The sequence below is a fragment of the Augochlora pura genome, chromosome 3 (assembly GCF_028453695.1).
Source record: "Augochlora pura isolate Apur16 chromosome 3, APUR_v2.2.1, whole genome shotgun sequence".
Lineage (NCBI taxonomy): Eukaryota > Metazoa > Arthropoda > Insecta > Hymenoptera > Halictidae > Augochlora > Augochlora pura.
This window is the reverse complement of record NC_135774.1, coordinates 21,492,035-21,498,034: the sequence shown is the minus strand read 5'-3', so window position 1 is coordinate 21,498,034 and position 6,000 is coordinate 21,492,035.

Here is a 6,000-nt window from a genome sequence, read left to right as displayed (position 1 = left end):
AGACTTTCGATTGATTCTGCGTGTAATAATAGCACAACGGGGTGGTGCTGCCGGGCAGTCTGGTAGTGCGCAACTGATTACGAGGTGTGGAGCCAGTACCACTAACAGGGGACATCACTTAAATCTAACACGTTGCTTTTAATTAAATTCGTGTACGATACACGGCTCGGAGAAGCATATTTGGCGCGTGTCTTTCTATTAGCGGTCGCCGTGCGCGGTGAACAGAAACGCGACCCTTAAACTTCGAACGAAACGCATTGTTCCTCGTAATAACAAGTTTTTCCGCTTCGAGACCATCCTGCTGCGAGTGTCATGTCCACCTTTACTCGAATCGAATTCATCCCTTTCGCGGACGGTATATCCGCTTCTTTTCAAATTAAATCAGATTCGTTTGCAATTGAGTTCGTTTCATGGACGTTGCGAGCAGACCCGGGTAAAACTATAATATCTCAACCAAGAAATATAAGTAATGATTTATTTTGGTATTAAACGAAACACTAGTTGAAATGTTTGATCGATTTTGCGAATATGCGACAGGTGTTTAAAATGTATATTTTACAGCGTGAACCTGAGATACTTGATTGAAGTAAATAGTTGCTTTGTTATAATTTACCGGCTTATACAGTATAGCTATAACCTTGACATAATCATTTTAAAAATCGAATGAACCCTCTCGTACATTAAAATTCACCAATTTTTATTCACTTTTTAAATTTAATATGAACTTATACAAAGTGACTCACTAAAAAAGTATTACAAATTAGTATCTTCGTTGTCGTTAATAGTACTTAAAAGTTCTGGAGAAATAAACTGTGATTCAATGGAAAACATGTCGTGTACACTCACATTTCTCAAAATTCCAAGACCAAGATTGACCACTGGTCTGTCTTCACCTTGGATTTTGATTCTTATATATAAAGAATTTAAAAAGATGTTGCGCGGTAACAAAATTACCACTCAGCTTTTTAAAGGATCAACGAAAGATGTAAATCGATCTTGTGTACATGCAGAGTAGCATAACATTATTTTTCTTATAGGAATGTGAAAGGTCAAACAATTCTAAGGCGGACTCAATCGAAGCCGGCTTTATTATTAGCGCTCTGATCGATAAGAAATAATCTACATATCAGTCTCCCGTGATTTTTCTTCCGATAACTCGCGATATGTGTATTTGGAAGAGCACGGTACATTCTCGACCGATACGCCAGCAAGACCCCGGTGGTGGCATGCTCAATGCCAATTATCTTGAACTTCAATTTTTTTTTTCCATTATGTCATTGAGACACGCGCAAGTTCCGTACGGGTGTCTATGCACGTTGATTCCGCAACCGTGTACGCGACTCATTCAAACGGTAACGGTCTTTGCGACATTGCATTAATTCTCAATCGCCATTACCGGACTGCGGACCATTATGCGCTTATGGTATGCAGATATTTTTCAATTGTAAGAAAACGCGTGCACGAACAAACACTCGCGATCGTCATTACTGGACTGCCAGTCTTTCTGCATTTATAGTACTCGGATATTTTTGAATTACAAGCAAACGTGTGTATTGACAATTGTGCCCATAATTATGAAAGTGGTATCTAAGTCATATATTTCGTGTTTCGAGATATTTAATGAATTGCATTCGCATAAATTAAAATATATTTTTACATTATACGATCTTTCTATTTAGAATTTTATTAGTCTTGATTAATGGAAATTTATTATGAATATGAAATTTTGTGTGAATTTTATACGAAAATGTTGTTCTTAAAGTTTGAATTGACCTGGACCATTTTCAAAATTAACTGAATGTCCTATAAATGACAATAAAGAACTATGAGTTTCATTTGAAACAATAACTTTAATGAAATAATTCATGCACATTTATATATAAAGGAAGTAGCTTAATATTTCCGTATATTTTGGGTCTTCCTCTTTTAGGCGAAAGATCCAAAACGTGGAACTCAGGAGCATCTAAAGAAGTTTTATAGAACATTTTATATGGTTGATTTTTCACGAATCTCATCCATTGTATTTGCAGCCAAGAGACAGTTTCGTCCGCGGCATTTTTTCCTCTTCTTGTTGTCGACTCTTCTAGTGATTTCGTTGAAATAAAATCCGGCTTCGACATTCGTTTTATCGAAAATGTGTTTTTTCTTCTACACTTTTCTATGAGTTCACAATAGCGCTCAGGGTTATATAAGTAATTTGCTTTTTTTCATTTTCATTTCTATCAACCCAAAATTACGGTCATTCGGTAGAAAGGAATGATCCGATACCAAACATTTGTGGTCTATTGTTTCAATATTATTATTTGGTGACTGAGCAATTTTCATCCATGTCAATGCTACTTTAATATTACGATTTTGACCTGAACAAGCATTACTGTAATCTGTTACGTGTTTTATCCAAATGCTTCAAAGAGAGCCACGCGCCGTTTTTAAGTTATGTATATATTACATAATTTTTTTACTTAGACCACTTTCATAATCAACACTAAATGAATTCCATATAATGTTGAAGTCACAACCACCACCTAATGGTTCTTTTTTAACGATTTCGTAAAAATTACATTGAATAAATTTAGTTTAAAATAATGTGGTGTAAAATAACTGATAAACTCATTTTTTTTTTTTAATTTTGACTTAGACCACTTTCATAATTATGGGCACAGATATTGAGAACATTTTTGCTCAACTTTTGTTATAAGGAATTTTTTATTTAATTCATTGATTTTGTTTTTCATCTTTGAATTGAAAATCACATAAAGTTCATCGCAGTTTAGTCATCAGTAAACAACAGGATTTTATGAGAAATTAGAATTGTTTGCATCGGTTGCAGAGAACAGGCAGATTTTATGTATTTATAGCGAAAAAGATTGATCTAAATACAGAGCGATGAAGAATCTAAAATTCTTGGTACACCATTTTCGATTTATTGAAACTGTTAGAAGAAGAAATATAGTTTCATTTAACTCTAGTTATGTACAATTGACGCGGATAATTCTATTTTGCATAAAATTCCGTGGTCCAATTAGTATAATAATCATACGGAGTTTATCGTATAATTTTCAACATTGCCATTATTACAGAACAATATACACTAGTGTTAAATTCCTTCAATCTGTCTACTGTATTAGATTGCAGCTGCACGCTTTCCCATGCATACATAAAATTCCGAGACCGGCCATTACAATTATCCTAATTATTGTAATAGTGTAGTTAAGCTGCTGCAATTCCAGTTAAATGTTTTTATTTATGTGTACCTCTTTTTATAGAAGTGCACATTACGTACAAACGTATCTTTTTGTGATTGCCTCTATTATTTGTGTTATACAAGTTTGAGTATAGCTTAAATGTTTTTTAGTTTCTTTTTTAATTTATTAGAATCCTTTATTATTTTATTTTACCTTATTACGTCACCTGACATTCAGCACAATCAAATATTTTAAACAGTTCAATGTATATTGTCGTGCGCTTTTCTTAACATTTTTTATTATTCAATCTGAATCAGATAAAAACATACTTAGGTTTTAACATTAAAATACTAAAATTCTTTACGACAATCCACTTTAATTCAAACAATAAACACTAATTGATATTTACATTGGTCCGTCGCTAATTGGTCAGAGTGGTACACGTCGCGGTCAATCATAAGCTTTAAACAAAATTTTCCACGTAATTGTGCATCAAATAATCTGATAACATTAAAATTGCATCTCGAACTCCATGTCAATTCATAAATTATGTGCACTTTTACATAGAGAATAACCTCTCATTCAACCATGACTTCCAACACATATTGTATGCACAAACATGCCTTGTAATTAAATTCTGGTGCAATTACAAAATTATGAAAATTATAAATTACCAAAATATTTTTCATTAAATATTTTTAATTAAATATTTCTCATTAAATATTTTTAATTAAATATTTTTATTAAATATTTCTATATATTGTATAAAAGAATGGAAGACTATTGTCTTTGCACTTGGTCGACACTAAACCTACCGAGAAGTAAAAACAACGAACGCGTGTTGCTTCTTAATTATAGCAAGATTGAATTTATACGAACATTTCGATATTTTTAGTATAAATTGATGCTCCAATTCTGAAATTTATGTAATTGTTACCTTCGAGGATGACTTCATAACTTGAGCAATTTCGACAGAAAAAATCATGACCACGGCCACTTTGATCAGCTTAAGAAAGTCAACGTAATCTATAGAATTTATATTCCCCGAGAAATAATCAAATGGCTCGCGTACCATACGATCGAGTACAGCTTAAATTACAACGGAATAATGTTTAAAATACCGATTCCTGTTCGCGAGAATTTCCATTTTCGTAGATATCACCGCGGCGATCTAAACCGATCGGAAAAAGCGTTTCGCTAATAAAGACACTCGTCGAGTTCGAGCTGAAATAAACATCCCATTAGTCCTTGATAAACGTTTCCGTTTCGCGGCATTCCGAAAAATCCACGGTCCGCCGGCAGGCGTTGCCGCAGCTCTTAACTTTCGTGGAAGCACGCGGAAAGATAAATCGTGCTTGGCCGAACGCGATTAGAAACGATAAAAGAATACGGGATACTTGATTCAGCGGCGGCGGCAGCACGAGTAAACTTGCGCTTTCTATAATGAAGTCGAGATCGCGGTATTAGCTGAACGACGGAAAATCATGTATCTAATGGTAACTCGTTCAGCGAGATCGGTGTCAGTAAGAGCCGCTTCATGTTCCTCTGAAACAGTCGTAACACACGCGAGACTATCGACTACGTCGCCGGTTAACGATTACGCGACGCCGTTCACACATTATTCGCGGTTCTTCCATTCAGCCAGCCGCGCTGTGTTCATTGGTAACTGTAACTCATCGATGATGCCGCATTCAAAGGTCGGCCTCGCTCGTTTTTTCATAATTTTACGCTAGCGTGTCGCGCGGAACTATCTCGCCGCGGCCTAATGGATTCTTCTGCTTCGACTTTACGCAAATTTTTCGTACGTTACGTACGAGTCATCATCGTCTGCCTTCGTGGACGACGGACGTACCCGGCGATCGATTGACTTATTGCTACCAACGATGGCGCAAAAGAAAGAAAGACCGAGTTTACGGTAAGCGTCCGCTACCGTGGGACATTGTAGAACGAGCGAGAGGCGTATTATGTAATCCGTTCCACATCTCGGGACACGTCCGTACGTAGTACATACTTACGATTCTGTAATCGGCCGGTTATCGTCAGGATCGACCATCGATTGTGTCACTGCACACAGTCCGGGCAAATTTTACTCGAAATGGGTGCAAGAAATAACTATTCGAGACGATTCGTTTCGAACCGTTATTTTCAAAAAAAAAAAAATATGCATGCTCATTGTGCATATTTTTGTAAACTATCTAAGGTGATAAGTAAAATACCTATTGGTTTTTAAAAACGAGCGTGTGTCAAATACTGCTTCACAGCAAAGAATTGAACCAAATCTTATATTCAATCATGACTAAAACAAATATTATAGCGAGCGGTAACTGGAACAAATCTTATATCGAGTTGTAACTAGAATAAATCTTACACCGATAGAGTTGCAAGTAAAACGAATCTTGTATCATGATTGAAGAGGTCATTGTGAAGTCTAAATGTATTATACATTCAGTACCGTAAAAACGTTATCAGCGTCTTTAAAATCGTTCCAAATTTATAGCAATTTTGAAAAGATATTTATTCAGTTTTTTTAATGATCGTGTCATACAAAATATCTTTAAAGAAAATTAACGATGGATTACGGAAGCAGGAGCATGAAATATTAAAATGAACGAGGTTTATTATTGCGTGATCTTGCAAAATGATTTTACGAAACTATAATGTCTTAAATTTCGATAATTTACCAGAAATAAGATCTTCAGCTTTCGATTACTTCTATGAGTCATCCTGCACCCAATTGTATAGCAAGATACAAATCTAGGACAGATTAGAAAACACAATTCGAAGAAAACTGTAGAGAGAAGATAATGGCATAATT